General features: G+C 37.0%; 15 non-coding genes across 15 annotated transcripts; all 15 read left to right on the forward strand.

Moving 5' to 3' along the window:
* The first annotated feature begins 10,352 nt into the window (after positions 1-10,352).
* On the forward strand, positions 10,353-10,471 carry LOC125475124. The gene has a single exon (XR_007256460.1). It is a non-coding gene; the product is annotated as a 5S ribosomal RNA (ribosomal RNA).
* Positions 10,472-10,743: 272 nt separating this feature from the next.
* LOC125475117 lies at positions 10,744-10,862 on the forward strand. Its single transcript, XR_007256453.1, has one exon. It is a non-coding gene; the product is annotated as a 5S ribosomal RNA (ribosomal RNA).
* Positions 10,863-11,134: 272 nt separating this feature from the next.
* LOC125475118 lies at positions 11,135-11,253 on the forward strand. Its single transcript, XR_007256454.1, has one exon. It is a non-coding gene; the product is annotated as a 5S ribosomal RNA (ribosomal RNA).
* A 272-nt stretch (positions 11,254-11,525) lies between these two features.
* On the forward strand, positions 11,526-11,644 carry LOC125475119. The gene has a single exon (XR_007256455.1). It is a non-coding gene; the product is annotated as a 5S ribosomal RNA (ribosomal RNA).
* A 284-nt stretch (positions 11,645-11,928) lies between these two features.
* On the forward strand, positions 11,929-12,047 carry LOC125475121. The gene has a single exon (XR_007256457.1). It is a non-coding gene; the product is annotated as a 5S ribosomal RNA (ribosomal RNA).
* A 284-nt stretch (positions 12,048-12,331) lies between these two features.
* On the forward strand, positions 12,332-12,450 carry LOC125475120. The gene has a single exon (XR_007256456.1). It is a non-coding gene; the product is annotated as a 5S ribosomal RNA (ribosomal RNA).
* A 271-nt stretch (positions 12,451-12,721) lies between these two features.
* LOC125475122 lies at positions 12,722-12,840 on the forward strand. Its single transcript, XR_007256458.1, has one exon. It is a non-coding gene; the product is annotated as a 5S ribosomal RNA (ribosomal RNA).
* A 283-nt stretch (positions 12,841-13,123) lies between these two features.
* On the forward strand, positions 13,124-13,242 carry LOC125475113. Its single transcript, XR_007256449.1, has one exon. It is a non-coding gene; the product is annotated as a 5S ribosomal RNA (ribosomal RNA).
* A 272-nt stretch (positions 13,243-13,514) lies between these two features.
* Positions 13,515-13,633, forward strand: LOC125475125. Its single transcript, XR_007256461.1, has one exon. It is a non-coding gene; the product is annotated as a 5S ribosomal RNA (ribosomal RNA).
* Positions 13,634-13,906: 273 nt separating this feature from the next.
* On the forward strand, positions 13,907-14,025 carry LOC125475115. Its single transcript, XR_007256451.1, has one exon. It is a non-coding gene; the product is annotated as a 5S ribosomal RNA (ribosomal RNA).
* Positions 14,026-14,309: 284 nt separating this feature from the next.
* On the forward strand, positions 14,310-14,428 carry LOC125475123. The gene has a single exon (XR_007256459.1). It is a non-coding gene; the product is annotated as a 5S ribosomal RNA (ribosomal RNA).
* Positions 14,429-18,388: 3,960 nt separating this feature from the next.
* On the forward strand, positions 18,389-18,507 carry LOC125475126. The gene has a single exon (XR_007256462.1). It is a non-coding gene; the product is annotated as a 5S ribosomal RNA (ribosomal RNA).
* Positions 18,508-18,792: 285 nt separating this feature from the next.
* Positions 18,793-18,911, forward strand: LOC125475127. The gene has a single exon (XR_007256463.1). It is a non-coding gene; the product is annotated as a 5S ribosomal RNA (ribosomal RNA).
* Positions 18,912-19,198: 287 nt separating this feature from the next.
* Positions 19,199-19,317, forward strand: LOC125475116. The gene has a single exon (XR_007256452.1). It is a non-coding gene; the product is annotated as a 5S ribosomal RNA (ribosomal RNA).
* Positions 19,318-19,602: 285 nt separating this feature from the next.
* On the forward strand, positions 19,603-19,721 carry LOC125475114. The gene has a single exon (XR_007256450.1). It is a non-coding gene; the product is annotated as a 5S ribosomal RNA (ribosomal RNA).
* The last annotated feature ends 592 nt before the right edge of the window (positions 19,722-20,313 follow it).

The following is a 20,313-nucleotide window of genomic DNA, read 5'->3' on the forward strand; positions in this document are numbered from 1 at the left end:
TTCTTTGCTTGGTTACTACTTAGAAGGCGTTTCATCACTTAGTTCCAAATGCTAGAACTCATGCCCATTTCATTTAAAGCATGTCATTGATTTGCATAACACGTATTCAAGATAAAGTTGTGTAGTGAACACCATAGCCAAATTGCCATATTTCCCTTTTCATTTGTTTGTAGGATTTAACCCCGTTGAGCCTTGTGTAGCCTACTTTCTTTGTTAACCCGCATTATCCTCACCTAGCCTAGATTAGGACCATCCTTACCCTTGTTCTTGAAGCATAGTAAGCAATGAATTCCTTTTGATTAATGTGTTGCAAGAAATAAGTGTGGGGGAAAGATTATTGATGTGAGTTTATGTGCCATAGGCACGTTTAAAAAAAAAAAAAAAAAAAAAAAAATGAAAGAAAAAAAATTGAAAAGTATTGGTTGTTGAAGTAAGGGCCCAAAACAATGAATTAGGCCCTAAGAGTTGTTAGAATCTCCCCTATTTGTTTAAAAGTTGATTTCTGCATTCTAAAGGAATTCTAGGTCTTAATTTCATTGCTTTACTTGCTATTGCTTAAAGAACTTTTGTGTATCCCTACCTTTCCTTGTGAGCTAATATCCCAAGCCCCGTTACAACCCTTGACTTCTATCTTGAGTGTTGTGCATTTCAATTGTGGAGTTTGAATTTGGTATGAGCATATGGTGTCACTGGTTCTCGCATCTAAGTAGTAGCATTCCATTCATGAGATCATATCTAAGCACGTTTAATTACTCCACAAATTGCTTTCTTTGTATAACGTATGTGAGTACTAGTCTTTCATGTTTACATCAATCTTCTCACATATAACTAGTGTAGGGTGTGTAGTCAGAAAATTTGAGTGAAAATTGAGTGCATAACTAGTGAGGAATTGAGGGAATTCTCTAAGGCATGTTACTACATTCAAAAATGTGTTTTCATTGATTAAATGCGAACTAGTGAATGGTGACTATGATTAAGTATGTGCTTGAGGGGAAGGAAGACTAAAAGCTATGTGAGTAATGATCTTTGACATGTCATGTTTCAGTGGAAATCCCTGAGGCAATCGTTGGAAGGTTTAGGTTATGTTTTGTTTGTTTTGTTTCGTCTTGTTTTCTTTAGTTGTTTTGTTTTGCTCGAGGACTAGCAAAAGTTAAGTGTGGGGGATGTAGGAGAGGTAGCAGTGGATGTTTTACTTGTGGGCAAGTGGGGCATAGAGCTATAAATTGTCCTCAGAATCAGCAGAGGCCCCAGCAGTCTTTCTTACCACCACCAGCGCCGATCCAGCAAGTTCCGGAGCCTGGTAGTTATGGTTAAATGGGTCGTGGTGGTGCTTACCATTATCGGGGTGATGTTGTTCCTTATGCTCCAGGGCAGTATCCGTATCCCCATGATCCTTATTCTCAGAGTGGGTATCTTCAGTACTCCAGAGGTTATATGTCGTATCCTCCTATTCCTGCAGGTGGATCTTAGTGGTACCAGGGAAGACAGCCTCAGCAGGGAGAGATTGCTTCTAGTAGTGCAGGATCTTCAAGGCAGTCTGGTCAACCTAGTCAGGGGCGTAATGTATAGGGTCGAGGTGGTCAGACTAGCAGAAGTCGTGGTGGATGACAGCAGACCTAGGGGTGCATCCATAATATTTCTCTGCATGATGCTCAGAATAATCCTGACTTGATTATCGGTACGTTAAATATCCTTGGTTATTTTGCTAGAGTATTAATTGATTGTGGTGCGACACATTTTGTTATTTCTCATACATTTGCTCAAGTGACGCAACCTCACCCTACACCTATAGGGTATGATTTAGAGTTTGCTATGCCTAGAGGGGAGAGATGTTATGTTGATTGTGTGTATCCAGGATGTCCAGGGATGGTGGAGGATGTAGTTATGGCAGCTAACCTTATCCCTTTAGATATTGTTGATTTTGATGTGATTTTGGGCACATATTGGTTGCATTTTAATCGTGCCAATATAGATTGCTACGGGAAAACAGTTACCTTCCATCGTCCAGGATTACCTGTGGTTACTTTTGTGAGTGAGCAGAGTGGGGTGAGACATGGCATTATTTTTGCTGTGAGAGCAAAAATGTTGTTATCAAAAGGTTGCCAGGGATACTTAGCTCATGTGGTGCTGAACGATGTTGCTCTTAGTTGCGTGGAGGACGTAAGGGTAGTCATGCATTTTCTTGATGTTTTCCCTGATGATTTACCTAGATTGTCGCTAGACCAAGATGTGGAGTTCACTATTGATTTGCTTCCAGGTACTAATCCTATATCCTTAACTCCTTATCGAATAGCTCCTGCTGAGTTAAGGGAATTGAAAATCTAGTTGCAGGAATTAGTGGATAAAGGTTTTATTCAGCCTAGTACTTCACCTTGGGGAGCTCCAGTGTTGTTTGTGACGAAGAAAGATGGGACTTCGAGGCTATGCATTGATTACCGGCAATTGAATCGGGTAACAATTAAAAACCGTTATCCATTACCACGTATAGATGATTTGTTTGATCAACTTTGAGGCACCTGCATATTTTCTAAGATTGATTTGAGGTCTGGTTATGTCCAGTTGAAGATCAGCAGTGAGGATGTCCCTAAGACAGCTTTCAGGACTCGTTATGGTCATTACGAGTTTCTGGTAATGCCATTTGGATTAACGAATGCACCAGCAGCTTTTATGAATTTGATGAATCAAGTATTCCAGCCGTATTTGGATAGGTTTGTCATTGTCTTAATTGACGATATCCTGGTATACTCTAAGTCTAAATTTGAGCATGTTCGACATCTTACTTTGGTGTTGAAAAGATTGAGGGAACACCAATTATATGCTAAGTTTAGCAAGTGCCAATTTTGGTTAGATCAAGTGGCATTTTTGGGACACATCATATTTGCTCAAGGTATTTTGGTGGATCCTCAAAAGGTAGCAGCAGTGGAGAATTGGGAGCAGCCACGAACTGTCACTGAGGTACGAAGTTTTCTTGGCTTAGCAGGATATTACCGACGGTTTGTAAAGGATTTTTCCATGATTGCTTTACTGACGAGGCTAACTAGGAAGGATGTTAGGTTTAATTGGGATGATAATTGTGAGCAGAGTTCCAGCAATTAAATTATTGTCTCACTCATGCACCTGTTTTGGCACTCCCAGATGATTGTGGTAATTTCGAAGTCTGCAGTGATGCTTCCTTGAATGGTCTGGGATGTGTGCTGATGCAACATGGTAGAGTGAGTGCTTATGCTTTACGACAATTAAAGCCTCATGAGATGAATTACCCTACTCATGATTTGGAGTTAGCGGCCATTATCTTTGCCCTGAAGATGTGGAGACATTATCTTTATGGAGGAAAATGTAAGATCTTTACGGATCATAAGAGTCTTCAATATCTTTTCACTCAAAAAGATCTTAATCTTCGTCAACGGAGATGGTTGGAACTGCTTAGTGATTATGATTGCACGATTGATTATCACCCTGGTAGTGCGAATGTGGTAGCTGATGCACTTAGCAGAAAATCTTAGGGCCGTATTAATGCGTTGTACGCTAGTCATGTTAGGCCGATTTGACAGATTTGAGATCAACTGGAGTGAGGTTAGAGGTAGAAGATCGAGAGGAAGCCTTACTTGCTAATTTTCAAGTTAGGCCGATTTTAATTAATCGTGTACTTGAAGCCCAGATGGTTGATGAAGAGACCCAGGAAATAATTCAAGCAAGGAATCAGGGGAAAAAGAAAGACTTCAGAGTTCGAGAATCGGATGGCATGCTTATGCAGGAGAGTAGAATGTATGTGCCGAATAATTTGGAATTAAAGAAAGCAATTCTTGATGAAGCGCATATCTCAGCTTATGCAATGCATCCAGGAGGTACTAAAATGTATCATACCATTCGACCCTCAGACAGACGGACAATCAGAGAGGGCCATTCAGACATTGGAAGATATGTTGAGATCTTCGGTGTTGCAGTTTGGCAACGCTTGGCACAAGCGGTTGGATTTAATGGAATTTGCCTACAACAACAGCTTTCATTTTGAGTATAGGCATGTCACCATTTGAGCACTGTATGGTAAATCTTGTTGTACACCCTTGTGTTGGTTAGAGGTCGGAGAAAGAGTTTTGGTGGGCCCCGAGATTGTAGATGAGACTACTCAAAATGTTCAGGTAATTAAGTCTAACCTGAAAGCGGCCCAGGATCGACAAAAGAGCTTAGCGGACAGGCATGCCACTGATAGGGTGTATAAAATTGGTGATTGGGTGTTTCTAAAGCTTTCACCGTGGAGAGGTGTAGTACAGTTCGGAAAGAAAGGCAAGCTAAGTCCCAGGTATATCGGACCATATAAGATCACCTAGCGAGTTGCTTATAGGCTTAAGTTGCCTTCTGAGTTGGCTAAAGTGCACAATGTTTTTCATGTTTCCATGCTTCGTCATTACGTTGCGGATCCATCACATGTGATACCTCCTCAACCATTGGAAATAAATCCAGATTTGACATATGACGAGGAACCAGTAACGATTCTAGATTGGAAGGAAAAGGTTCTGAGGAACAAGACTGTGAGTTTAGTGAAAGTTTTGTGGAGGAATGACTCAGCAGAGGAGGCTACTTGGGAGACGGAAGATCAGATGAGAGATTTGTATCCTCGTTTGTTTTATGGTTACTAGTGGTTCGTTTTGTTGTTTAATTTCGAGGACGAAATTTTCTTAAGGTGGGTAGGTTGTGACAGCCCGTCCCGAATTATTCGTACCGTAGGTGTGAAATGATGATTATGCCCTTGGTGGGTATTTGCCATTTCGGGGTGCTATTTAATTGTTTTTGGGGGGTTAACTCTACAGGACACACACACACACCCACCCCTTTTCTTTCCCCCGTGACTCTCTCTCTCTCTCTCCTTCTCACTTGTACGGACAGGACTCAAAACCCTTGCAAACGTGACGGATCAAAGTGGAAAATGGTACCTTTGTGTTCGTGAGGACCATACGAATTCAATCTACCAAATTCAGGTAAGGAATCCTTCGATTTCATGTCGAACCATGAACCTCCGATTTTGTAACTGTTCATGCACAAGTGAAATATTGATTGTTAGGGAATTTGAAGCTTTTAGGAAGCTTAGTGAGGTCTTCAGGAAGCTCGGAGTGGTTCGTTGGGTGAAAGTGGACGTCGGGGAAGCTAGTTTTGAAGTTGGCCGGTTATGTGCTTTAAATTGACATTTTTATAGTTGTTTCGCATATAGGTGAGACCTATCCTGAGGACGAGCGTAGTCACTCAAGGCTCGGGGGTTACGACCTTTCCACATACCAGTGAGTAGGCTATTGGTTTTCCATATATACCTATATACTTGAGAATTGTCCCAGAAAATGAAATTGAATGTTTATATGTTTTAAATGCCATGCATAGTCTTTGCCTATTTTAATTATGCATTATTTGTTGCATATTGGTGATGCGGATGCACAGGTAAGTGCCAAGTAAGGTTATAGTTTATGGTTGTGAATTAGTAGTTATGTGAGATGCATGAAAAGCTCATAAACATGCACCCCGGTGTTAGTGTTCCCGCCCAGAGTAGGGCACAGTCCTTCATGTGATGTTCACCTCCCACACCACACACTCATCTTGGATCCAAGCTAGGTGCACAGTCCTGTTGTACAGATCACTTTAAGTGATTCCGACTCGTAGGTGACCCGCGATTATTCGCACAGTCTTCACGTGATCGTAGCACTTGAGCGTATTTATTTACACCCAATCCTGTCGTACAGACCACTTTTGGTGGTTCCGACTCATGTGCAGGTATAGTTGTTGAGATGTGGATTTAAGCTCTAGATTTAGCCGTACAGGTCACTTTAGGTGACTCCGGCTGACATATATTCTGCATTGATTGACATTACCTGGGTTACTTACATCATATGCTGAGTTAGTTGACATGGCTTGCATACATACATATTTGTGAATGTTGCTACTCTAAGCATAGTTATGATATATTTATATATTCTATTTTCTAGGAAATTATACAGGTTTTACGGAGAGGGGTTAGAACTGTTGAGAATGAAATGATTTTGAAAAGCTTTGTTTTAGCCCACTCACACTTTCTATTTTGCGCCCCTCCAGGTTCTAGTTAGAAGCGCTTTGGTGGCTCACGAGGACTTGACGGTGGTTCTGACAGAACATCACAAATCTAGGATCACCTTTTGGTGGATCACCTGTGCTTTGATTGTTGTTTATCACACTTAGTCTTACACTTGCGTATTAGTTTAACTAGCTTCTTTAGTAGTTTGGTTTTTATTTATTCGTACTTTTATTATTATTATTGCTTCCGCACTGTACACATGGCTATGTCACCCTCACGTGACAGCCAGCACGCCTTGATTTCGGTCAGGGTGTGTCATGTTAACAATGTGTGTTCAAAAGCTTTTTGCTTAATAATTAATTGTAGCGATTGGTTACCACTAAAAACAATATTTTGTTGTAACGGTAAATGCAGAGGCAACCGTTGAACAGAAGGTTCTCTATGATGTATTGAATATTGAAACAATCTCCAAACATCTTCATAAGGTGATATGTATCTACAATTTGAATATGCTAATATTTCATCATTCAAATGTTGTTGAAGAAGTAATTTTGCTCTATTTGTACCTCTATTAACATATTTGAACAAGTGTTTTATAAGCATAGATTGACAACACAATTCAACATTTATATGAGCATTGTATCTCAAAAGTAGTTCGGCATTATATGGAACAATAAAGCTGTTATCAACTTTGATTCCATTTTTTATTACAAATTTGGAATCATCATCACGACGTTTATAAATTGGAAAACCATTGGGTTCAAAAATAGTCTCATTTTTTTACGATTTAGGAAAGTTTTTGGAGCACTTATTTTCTCGCATGCAGGGAAACTTTTGATTAATGTGACCACATGGACCATGAATCATAAATTGATTGATGATTTCATAAAGTTTTGGATTCGTAATTTTATCAGGCAGTTCAACTGAAATTAGTTTGATAAAAAATACAGAAAATAAAAGACATCTGTTTGTAAAAAAAATACAAAAATAAAAGAAACACAGGAAAAAAAAAATTAGTTTGATACAAAAACCAATGCAAAAACTTATATAAGTAAGAGTTTTAGTTTTTGAAACTTACTTGCTTCAACATTTCCAAAAGGCTGTCTAGACTTTGTAAACCGAAGCATATCATGAAGTTTCGTTTTAAACATTCTTGCAATTATATCAAGTCTATCTTTAGGTTTGAATTCTGGTTTTTATTCAAATTCTCTTATGATTTCTGGCCACTTAACATTGCATGTAAATGTTATGAACAAATCAGGATGTCCATATTCTCTACAAATAGCCATTATATCTTGATAATTTTTAATCATATATCTAGGACTTGTATATGAAGCAGATAATATAATTTTTTATCCTAAATTGTTTGCATCATTATCACCTTTTGAAACTGCATCATAAATTCCCTTGTAAACCTTAGTTCTTATTTTTTGTCCATGTAATTTTTTGCAATTCCTACATAACAACATACACAGGAAAACAAAGAAAACAGGACTTAAGAACAACAAGGAAAACAAAAAAAATTATATAAAATAAAAAAACATACCAATTCTATTTTTCTGGAAAAATGCTTAACCCTTGTTTATGAGATTGTGATTCTCGTGATGAAAGATTTTTTTGCACATGTGTTTTCAAGATTATTTGACAAACTAACTAACAAGTTTTTTTCCCTTTTTATCAAAGGCACAAACAATTTTTTCAACACGTGTAATGGTTTGTATAGTAGTTGACCTGCTAGTACTACACTCACGTTTGACAGCACATTGTATAGTAGTTGACCTGCTAGTACTACACTCATGTTCAAACCATGAAGTTCGATGAAATGTATCAATTTGAGACAGAACAGTGGTTTGAGAATTTTGAATATAGCTGGCACTACACACTGTTTTTGGTTGGTGAGCATAATTGACAAAGAGATTACATTCGTTGTCATTGTTTTGTTTCTGCTTTACATCATCGTTTGTTAATGCATTTATAGATATTTTAGACATATTACAAACCAATTGTTATGGCCAATTGAAAGCAAACAGATGCAAACAAATTCGGAAAAAAGGAAAAAAATTAACACAGATGCAACACACATTAAAACAACACATGTAACATTAAATGCAAGCAAACTACTAAAATTAAAATTTCAATTTGAGTATAATAAAACCTAAACAGAACATGAAACTTTCTTGTAATTTTAAAAAATAAAATTAAACCAAATGGTATTAATTTGAATTCAATAATTTTAGAAGTTTAAATCACTTACCTTTTGTTTAGAGAATCTTGCAACGCAAACAAAACCAACTTGATATTAAACTATGAAGTAACAAAATTGTTAATGACCACCTTTTGTAACACAAAAAGAAAAAATAAAAGCTGAACTGAATTGCAAAAGACATAAACGAAAATACAAATTTAACACGGAATGACATTTGATATACCAAAAAATTTAAAGAATGATACAAATACAAGGATACATTTATATATATGTATAAGCAATTATCAATATAATTTACAAAAATTTGTAAATTCTAAATTTGACATTACTTGTCAGCTCACCCTTTTTTTTTCTTTCCAATTTCAGGAAGGGCACTTTGTAGTTTATGTAATTGCAATCTACAATAGAAGCAATAGAAAATGTAGTCATAAATAAGATGTACCAAACAATAACACTATAACAATATTTTATTTCATTCAAAGCAATGGCAACACACGCACATGCGCGCGCGCGCATATATATATATATAAACATTTATCAAAATGATTAATAGAAATTTGTAAATTCTAAACTTGACAGTACTTAATAGCCAGACTCACCCATTTTTTTTTTCAATCTTAGCTAGAGCACTCTGTAGCTATATAAATTGGTCTGACAATGATCAGCAATAGAAAATTCAGTTACAAATCACATACACAAAGCACCAATATTACAATGATTTTTTTTTTTTTCATTCAAAGCACTAATAACTGAGAAAGCTCTATTTGTAAGAAACATTAAAAAAAATTACAAAGCGCACTCACTTTAAACTGAGAAATATCTATGTGGGCGCATAATTAATCTTCGTCTTTATTCTTAAGTTCTGCTTGTAAGAAAGATTAAAAAAAATTTACAAAGCACACACACTTTAAACTGAGAAATCTCTATCCAGGCACCCTGAGGATTTAACTGAAAGCGAAAGTGATTCAATCATGGTGTTGGCACCCTGAGGATGCAACATATGGTGGTTGAAATTGAAAGTGATTCAATCATGGTGTTGGCACCCTTAAAGCAGCAAACAGAGGATATTTCTGCTGTAGGTCCAGTTCTTAACGATGCAATGTTCTTCTTCAAGTCATTTCATCAAGTAAACAGCCACACAGAAAGGGAGGTACATAGCGTTGCACATGGGCTTGATCGTTATGGTCTATTGGTGGAAAACGAAGTACTTTAGCTCCAGGAACCTCCTGATGTAGTCACAGAGGGTTGAGGAGGTGAATTATGTAAGTTAGGTGCAACAATGGATTCTCATTAACTAATAACTAATTAGGGTACAAGTTCCGTGCTGGGATTGCTATTTTAGAGATAAACAAGGGAGAATGATCGGAGTTGGAATTTTTCTAACTTCTCCCTATAGATTAGAATGGGAGCTTCAACTAGAGACGCTCTTAGGAGTTTCAAATTTCTGGGACCAAAAGAACAAGAGAACATGTAATTTATTTGAACCCCAATTTAAACGTTTTTAAATATACTAGAGAAAATATAACATTTTAAAGTAAAAAAGAACAGAAGAGGATCTAAGCACGTAATTTAGTGATAACAAAGTGCATATTTGAGAAGGTTGAGGGAGTGTCGGCCATGATTTGTTTGCAGCGCCTTCTAATTCAGCTGCTGAATGGAGCGACATCTGCCATTCACACTTACCGGGATATCTGTAGGGCATAAGCTTGCTTCGGAATAAGGTGGCTCCATTGTTGGCATATAAACGTCGGGTATTATAAGAATTTGAAAGGAAAGAGAACACAGTCCCACATTGACGAAGTCAAGCACCCACAGACGCCTTATAAGTACTAGTGTAAAACAAACCCCGGATGTAAAGTTACAGGCGGCAATTGGACTAATTAAATAATCACAGACCGGCCTTGGGCCTTGGGGTTCTTGGGAGATGAGAGAAACCAATGAAAAGGACGATTAATTTTATTTTTTGAATTTTTTGAATTTCGAAACATCGTCTTGACTAATATTTTTGAATATGGTGCGATCCTTTAAAGCCGGTGTGATTTGCACATGCCCAAAGGTTACGGGATAATGGCCAAAGAAATGGTTATATGCAATTACAAGTCGTAGACTAACGGATGCGATCATACCAACTCACATGCACCGGATCCCATCAGAACTCCGAAGTTAAGCGAGTTTGGGCGAGAGTAGTACTAGGATGGGTGACCTCCTGGGAAGTCCTCGTGTTGCATCCCCCCACCTTTTTCTTTATTTTTTATATTTTTGTTTTTCGTATTTTTGGCCGTTATATGTGGATAACAGAGTCTGGTGCATGGGAGATGAGAGAAACCAATGAAAAGGACGATTAATTTTATTTTTTGAATTTTTTGAATTTCGAAACATCGTCTTGACTAATATTTTTGAATATGGTGCGATCGTTTAAAGCCGGTGTGATTTGCACATGCCCAAAGGTTACGGGATCATGGCCAAAGAAATGGTTATATGCAATTACAAGTCGTAGACTAACAGATGCGATCATACCAACTCACATGCACCGGATCCCATCAGAACTCCGAAGTTAAGCGAGTTTGGGCGAGAGTAGTACTAGGATGGGTGACCTCCTGGGAAGTCCTCGTGTTGCATCCCCCCACCTTTTTCTTTATTTTTTATATTTTTGTTTTTCGTATTTTTGGCCGTTATATGTGGATAACCGAGTCTGGTGCATGGGAGATGAGAGAAACCAATGAAAAGGACGATTAATTTTATTTTTTGAATTTTTTGAATTTCGAAACATCGTCTTGACTAATATTTTTGAATATGGTGCGATCGTTTAAAGCCGGTGTGATTTGCACATGCCCAAAGGTTACGGGATCATGGCCAAAGAAATGGTTATATGCAATTACAAGTCGTAGACTAACAGATGCGATCATACCAACTCACATGCACCGGATCCCATCAGAACTCCGAAGTTAAGCGAGTTTGGGCGAGAGTAGTACTAGGATGGGTGACCTCCTGGGAAGTCCTCGTGTTGCATCCCCCCACCTTTTTCTTTATTTTTTATATTTTTGTTTTTCGTATTTTTGGCCGTTATATGTGGATAACCGAGTCTGGTGCATGGGAGATGAGAGAAACCAATGAAAAGGACGATTAATTTTATTTTTTGAATTTTTTGAATTTCGAAACATCGTCTTGACTAATATTTTTGAATATGGTGCGATCGTTTCAAGCCGGTGTGATTTACACATGCCCAAAGGTTACGGGATCATGGCCAAAGAAATGGTTATATGCAATTACAAGTCGTAGACTAACAGATGCGATCATACCAACTCACATGCACCGGATCCCATCAGAACTCCGAAGTTAAGCGAGTTTGGGCGAGAGTAGTACTAGGATGGGTGACCTCCTGGGAAGTCCTCGTGTTGCATCCCCCCACCTTTTTCTTTATTTTTTATATTTTTGTTTTTCGTATTTTTGGCCGTTATATGTGGCGCGCCTCGTGGATAACCGAGTCTGGTGCATGGGAGATGAGCGAAACCAATGAAAAGGACGATTAATTTTATTTTTTGAATTTTTTGAATTTTGAAACATCGTCCTGACTAATATTTTTGAATATGGTGCGATCGTTTAAAGCCGGTGTGATTTGCACATGCCCAAAGGTTACGGGATCATGGCCAAAGAAATGGTTATATGCAATTACAAGTCGTAGACTAACGGATGCGATCATACCAACTCACATGCATCGGATCCCATCAGAACTCCGAAGTTAAGCGAGTTTGGGCGAGAGTAGTACTAGGATGGGTGACCTCCTGGGAAGTCCTCGTGTTGCATCCCCCCACCTTTTTCTTTATTTTTTATATTTTTGTTTTTCGTATTTTTGGCCGTTATATGTGGCGCGCCTCGTGGATAACCGAGTCTGGTGCATGGGACATGAGAGAAACCAATGAAAAGGACGATTAATTTTATTTTTTGAATTTTTTGAATTTCGAAACATCGTCTTGACTAATATTTTTGAATATGGTGCGATCATTTAAAGCCGGTGTGATTTGCACATGCCCAAAGGTTACGGGATCATGGCCAAAGAAATGGTTATATGCAATTACAAGTCGTAGACTAACGGATGCGATCATACCAACTCACATGCACCGGATCCCATCAGAACTCCGAAGTTAAGCGAGTTTGGGTGAGAGTAGTACTAGGATGGGTGACCTCCTGGGAAGTCCTCGTGTTGCATCCCCCCACCTTTTTCTTTATTTTTTATATTTTTGTTTTTCGTATTTTTGGCCGTTATATGTGGATAACCGAGTCTGGTGCATGGGAGATGAGAGAAACCAATGAAAAGGACGATTAATTTTATTTTTTGAATTTTTGAATTTCGAAACATCGTCCTGACTAATATTTTTGAATATGGTGCGATCGTTTAAAGCCGGTGTGATTTGCACATGCCCAAAGGTTACGGGATCATGGCCAAAGAAATGGTTATATGCAATTACAAGTCGTAGACTAACGGATGCGATCATACCAACTCACATGCATCGGATCCCATCAGAACTCCGAAGTTAAGCGAGTTTGGGCGAGAGTAGTACTAGGATGGGTGACCTCCTGGGAAGTCCTCGTGTTGCATCCCCCCACCTTTTTCTTTATTTTTTATATTTTTGTTTTTCGTATTTTTGGCCGTTATATGTGGCGCGCCTCGTGGATAACCGAGTCTGGTGCATGGGACATGAGAGAAACCAATGAAAAGGACGATTAATTTTATTTTTTGAATTTTTGAATTTCGAAACATCGTCTTGACTAATATTTTTGAATATGGTGCGATCATTTAAAGCCGGTGTGATTTGCACATGCCCAAAGGTTACGGGATCATGGCCAAAGAAATGGTTATATGCAATTACAAGTCGTAGACTAACGGATGCGATCATACCAACTCATATGCACCGGATCCCATCAGAACTCCGAAGTTAAGCGAGTTTGGGCGAGAGTAGTACTAGGATGGGTGACCTCCTGGGAAGTCCTCGTGTTGCATCCCCCCACCTTTTTCTTTATTTTTTATATTTTTGTTTTTCGTATTTTTGGCCGTTATATGTGGATAACAGAGTCTGGTGCATGGGAGATGAGAGAAACCAATGAAAAGGACGATTAATTTTATTTTTTGAATTTTTTGAATTTCGAAACATCGTCTTGACTAATATTTTTGAATATGGTGCGATCGTTTAAAGCCGGTGTGATTTGAACATGCCCAAAGGTTACGGGATCATGGCCAAAGAAATGGTTACATGCAATTACAAGTCGTAGACTAACGGATGCGATCATACCAACTCACATGCACCGGATCCCATCAGAACTCCGAAGTTAAGCGAGTTTGGGCGAGAGTAGTACTAGGATGGGTGACCTCCTGGGAAGTCCTCGTGTTGCATCCCCCCACCTTTTTCTTTATTTTTTATATTTTTGTTTTTCGTATTTTTGGCCGTTATATGGTGGATAACCGAGTCTGGTGCATGGGAGATGAGAGAAACCAATGAATAGGACGATTAATTTTATTTTTTGAATTTTTTGAATTTCGAAACATCGTCTTAACTAATATTTTTGAATATGGTGCGATCGTTTAAAGCCGGTGTGATTTGCACATGCCCAAAGGGTACGGGATCATGGCCAAAGAAATGGTTATATGTAATTACAAGTCGTAGACTAACGGATGCGATCATACCAACTCACATGCACCGGATCCCATCAGAACTCCGAAGTTAAGCGAGTTTGGGCGAGAGTAGTACTAGGATGGGTGACCTCCTGAGAATTCCTCGTGTTGCATCCCCCCACCTTTTTCTTTATTTTTTATATTTTTGTTTTTCGTATTTTTGGCCGTTATATGTGGCGCGCCTCGTGGATAACCGAGTCTGGTGCATGGGAGATGAGAGAAACCAATGAAAAGGATGATTAATTTTATTTTTATAATTTTTTGAATTTCGAAACATCGTCTTGACTAATATTTTTGAATATGGTGCGATCGTTTAAAGCCGGTGTTATTTGCACATGCCCAAAGGTTACGGGATCATGGCCAAAGAAATGGTTATATGCAATTACAAGTCGTAGACTCACGGATGCGATCATACCAACTCACATGCACCGGATCCCATCAGAACACCGAAGTTAAGCTAGTTTGGGCGAGAGTAGTACTAGGATGGGTGACCTCCTGGGAAGTCCTCGTGTTGCATCCCCCCACCCTTTTCTTTATTTTTTATATTTTTGTTTTTCGTATTTTTGGCCGTTATATGTGGCGCGCCTCGTGGATAGACCTGGCAATTTATTACACGACCCGTTAACACGACACGTAAACGACACGAAAATAACGGGTTTCGGGTCAACACGATAACTAATCGGGTCATTATCGGGTCACACGATAATAACCCGTTAATAACGGGTCCTTAACAGGTTTACATGAAAGTGACACGCGGGTAACTTGTTTCGACACGATAAGAAAAATGCTATTTTGATGATTTTAATTTTTTAAACTACTAAAAGAAACTTACTATAAAATGCAATAGATATAATGAATATGTATATATTGTTTATTAATTATTATTCTATTATTATTTTATATAAATTTTAAAATTTAAGTTTTATTTATTTATTTATTTTTATAATATATTATAGGCAAAGATTGAGATTAAAAATCATAAAACACATTAAAAATAAAAATATCAAGTAATTTAAAAATACAAAAAACATAAAAAAATTATAATAATTAATTTCCCGCCTAATATTTCAAGAGTTTCATCCATTTCCCACCTAATGTTTGGGAAATTTTGCAACCTATATCCATCCATTTCCCGCCTAATGTTTAACCCAAAGAAAAAAAGTAACCAGCTTTTTTTTTTTTTTTATCTCTTATAACATTTTAACTTGAATAAAAATAAAATACGTAATAAAAAAACATAAATGTAATTTTATTATTAAATATCATCACATACTAATTGAAACATAGTCTAATTAACACTTAAAATATATAAATAATTAATATATTTATTCCAAGTCATCAAAACGATAAGATTCACTAACGCTTAAAGTTTATTTATACTTTCGTTAAGTATAACATCAATGCGTATCCCATCAAAATGATGAAAATATGAATAAACTCTTAAGTGTTAGTGAATTTATCGTTTTGATGGGATAAGTATCCTACAAAACTAATTTCAACAATCCAACCGTCAAACTTGTTTATACATGCTTCGAGATCGCATACTCCAAAAATTGCAAAAAACAAACATTCAGAGATCAAGTAATGAGACAAAACTTTTCGATGGTTATAAACGAAAAATCACGATTTAACGGTTATTTTAACTCCGATTTTGATGATTTTTTACAGCTACACTCCTTGACCCTAAATGAATACAATGAATGAATTCGATCTTTAATTTAAAATATTTACACTAGTGGATACCACAAAATCTTATGTTATACTTGATGAAAGTAAAAATAAACTCTTAAGTGTTAGTGAATCTATCGTTTTGATGTGATATGCATCCTACGAAACTAATTTCAATGATCCAACCATCAAACTTGTTTATATATGCTTCGAGATCGCATACACCAAAAATTGCAAAAAACAAACATTCAGAGATCAAGTAATGAGACAAAACTTTTCAACGGTTATAAACGAAAAATCACGATTTAACGGTTATTTTAACTCCGATTTTGATGACTTTTTACAGCTACACTCCTTGACCTTATATGAATACAATGAATGAATTCGATCTTCAATTTAAAATATTTATACTAGTGTATACCACAAATCTTATGTTATACTTAATGAAAGTATAAATAAACTCTTAAGTGTTAGTTAATGTATCGTTTTGATGGGATACGCATCCTATGAAACTAATTTCAATGATCCAACCATCAAATTTGTTTATACATGATTCGAGATCACATACGCCAAAAATTGCAAAAAAAAAACATTCAGAGATTAAGTAACGAGACAAACCTTTTCGACGGTTATAAACGAAAAATCACGATTTAACGGTTATTATAACTCCGATTTTGATGATATTTTACAGGTACACTCCTTGACCCTAAGCAAATACAATGAATGAATTCGATCTTCAATTTAAAATATTTACACTAGTGGATACCACAAAATCTTATGTTATACTTGATGAAAGTATAAATAAACTCTTAAGTGTTAGTGAATCTATCGTTTTGATGTGATATGCATCCTACGAAACTAATTTCAATGATCCAACCGTCAAACTTGTTTATATATGCTTCGAGATCGTATACGCCAAAAATTGCAAAAAACAAACATTCAGAGATCAAGTAATGAGACAAAACTTTTCGATGGTTATAAACGAAAAATCACGATTTAATGGTTATTTTAACTCCGATTTTGATGATTTTCTACAGCTACACTCCTTGACCCTAAACAAATACAATGAATGAATTCGATCTTTAATTTAAAATATTTACACTAGTGGATACCACAAAATCTTATGTTATACTTGATGAAAATATAAATAAACTCTTAAATGTTAGTGAATCTATCGTTTTGATGTGATATGCATCCTACGAAACTAATTTCAACGATCCAACCGTCAAACTTGTTTATATATGCTTCGAGATCGCATACGCCAAAAATTGCAAAAAACAAACATTCAGAGATCAAGTAATGAGACAAAACTTTTCGATGGTTATAAACGAAAAATCACGATTTAACGGTTATTTTAACTCCGATTTTGATGATTTTTTACAGCTACACTCCTTGACCCTAAACAAATACAATGAATGAATTCGATCTTTAATTTAAAATATTTACACTAGTGGATACCACAAAATCTTATGTTATACTTGATGAAAGTATAAATAAACTCTTAAATGTTACTGAATCTATCGTTTTGATGTGATATGCATCCTACGAAACTAATTTCAACGATCCAACCATCAAACTTTTTTATATATGCTTCGAGATCGCATACGCCAAAAATTGCAAAAAACAAACATTCAGAGATCAAGTAATGAGACAAAACTTTTCGATGGTTATAAACGAAAAATCACGATTTAACGGTTATTTTAACTCCGATTTTGATGATTTTTTACAGCTAAACTCCTTGACCCTAAATGAATACAATGAATGAATTCGATCTTCAATTTAAAATATTTACACTAGTGGATACCACAAAATCTTATGTTATACTTGATGAAAGTATAAATAAACTCTTAAGTGTTAGTGAATCTATCGTTTTGATGGGATACGCATCCTACGAAACTAATTTCAATGATCCAACCGTCAAACTTGTTTATATATGCTTCGAGATCGCATACGCCAAAAATTGCAAAAAAAACAAACATTCAGAGATCAAGTAATGAGACAAAACTTTTCGACGGTTATAAACGAAAAATTACGATTGAACGGTTATTTTAACTCCGATTTTGATGATTTTTTACAGCTACACTCATTGACCCTATATGAATACAATGAATGAATTCGATCTTCAATTTAAAATATTTACACTAGTGGATACCATAAAATCTTATGTTATACTTGATGAAAGTATTAATAAGTGTAGATTTTTAAAAATCTCATGAACAATGTTATTTATTTGAGTGAAAAATTAATAATAATAAGTGTGAAAAATGTAATCACACGTAATGAAAAACTTTACAACGTTCATTAAGGGGTCAACTCCGAAATTTAGTATGTATATACTAATTTAGTATTATGTTTTACATTTTTTTTGGGTCAAATTATGTTTTTCTTTTCATTTTTATTGATTTAAAATATAATTTTCTTAACGGGTAACGGGTCGGGTCATATTACTTGATAATATTAAAAGGGTTGATTTCGGGTCGGGTCATATTACCTGTTTACTTTAACAGGTATTACACGACACGACCCGTTAAGCTATCGCGTATGACATGAAAACGACACGAACACGAGAAACACGACACGAATGCCAGGTCTACTCGTGGATAACCGAGTCTGGTGCATGGGAGATGAGAGAAACCAATGAAAAGGACGATTAATTTTATTTTTTGAATTTTTTGAATTTCGAAACATCGTCTTGACTAATATTTTTGAATATGGTGCGATCGTTTAAAGCCGGTGTGATTTGCACATGCCCAAAGGTTACGGGATCATGGCCAAAGAAATGGTTATATGCAATTACAAGTCATAGACTAACGGATGCGATCATACCAACTCACATGCACCGGATCCCATCAGAACTCCGAAGTTAAGCGAGTTTGGGCGAGAGTAGTACTAGGATGGGTGACCTCCTGGGAAGTCCTCGTGTTGCATCCCCCCACCTTTTTCTTTATTTTTTATATTTTTGTTTTTCGTATTTTTGGCCATTATATGTGGCGCGCCTCGTGGATAACCGAGTCTGGTGCATGGGAGATGAGAGAAACCAAGGAAAAGGACGATTAATTTTTATTTTTTGAATTTTTTGAATTTCGAAACATCGTCTTGACTAATATTTTTGAATATGGTGCGATCGTTTAAAGCCGGTGTTATTTGCACATGCCCAAAGGTTACGGGATCATGGCCAAAGAAATGGTTATATGCAATTACAAGTCGTAGACTAACGGATGCGATCATACCAACTCACATGCACCGGATCCCATCAGAACTCCGAAGTTAAGCGAGTTTGGGCGAGAGTAGTACTAGGATGGGTGACCTCCTGGGAAGTCCTCGTGTTGCATCCCCCCACCTTTTTCTTTATTTTTTTTATTTTTGTTTTTCGTATTTTTGGCCGTTATATGTGGCGCTCCTCGTGGATAACTGAGTCTGGTGCATGGGAGATGAGAGAAACCAAGGAAAAGGACAATTAATTTTTATTTTTTGAAATTTTTTGAATTTCGAAACATCGTCTTGACTAATATTTTTGAATATGGTGCGATCGTTTAAAGCCGGTGTTATTTGCACATGCCCAAAAGGTTACGGGATCATGGCCAAAGAAATGGTTATATGCAATTTTAAGTCGTAGACTAACGGATGCGATCATACCAACTCACATGCACCGGATCCCATCAGAACTCCGAAGTTAAGCGAGTTTGGGCGAGAGTAGTACTAGGATGGGTAACCTCCTGGGAAGTCCTCGTGTTGCATCCCCCAACCTTTTTCTTTATTTTTTATATTTTTGTTTTTCGTATTTTTAGCCGTTATATGTGGCGCGCCTCGTGGATGACCGGGTCTGGTGCATGGGAGATGAGAGAAACCAAGGAAAAGGACGATTAATTTTTATTTTTTGAATTTTTTGAATTTCGAAACATCGTCTTGACTAATATTTTTGAATATGGTGCAATCGTTTAAAGCCGGTGTTATTTGCACATGCCCAAAGGTTACGGGATCATGGCCAAAAAAATGGTTATATGCAATTACAAGTCGTAGACTAACGGATGCGATCATACCAACTCACATGCACCGGATCCCATCAGAACTCCGAAGTTAAGCGAGTTTGGGCGAGAGTAGTACTAGGATGGGTGACCTCCTGGGAAGTCCTCGTGTTGCATCCCCCCACCTTTTTCTTTATTTTTTTTATTTTTGTTTTTCGTATTTTTGGCCGTTATATGTGGCGCGCCTCGTGGATAACCGGGTCTGGTGCTTGGGAGATGAGAGAAATCAATGAAAAGGACGATGAATTTTTTTTTTTTGAATTTTTTGAATTTCTATGAAGAGGAGCCAAGGAGCAGGGGACCCCGCCCAGACAAGCTACAAAGAAAGACTGTTCGGGGACGCCTCTTACGAGGGATTCGGCGAACGTGAGGATTGCAGTCAACAAATCTAGGGATATATTTGTTCTCCTAGGAAATTTCCCTCCAACAGTCCATGCCTCACTTGAACACTAACACAGTTGGTGATTTTTTTACTACATGTATTTCATAACCTTGGGACGATGATATTAATATGTCTACATTAATATGCAGAGTTGAATTGCTCTTATATGCACAAGTATGCATAATTCTCATGAAGAGACAAAACTTCTGCTTAACCATGTTGAGTCTAACAAAAATTTCTTGAAGACATTTGTGTAATTAGGACATGGGATAGGAGAAGATTGAAAAGCCACTTATAGGGAGTGTACTCAAGACTTCTGAGCAAAAGAAA

This window comes from the organism of the source record quoted next, unplaced genomic scaffold, assembly GCF_019419815.1.
Source record: "Pyrus x bretschneideri cultivar Hongxiangsu unplaced genomic scaffold, Pyrus_bretschneideri_v1 Contig137, whole genome shotgun sequence".
Classification (NCBI taxonomy): domain Eukaryota; kingdom Viridiplantae; phylum Streptophyta; class Magnoliopsida; order Rosales; family Rosaceae; genus Pyrus; species Pyrus x bretschneideri.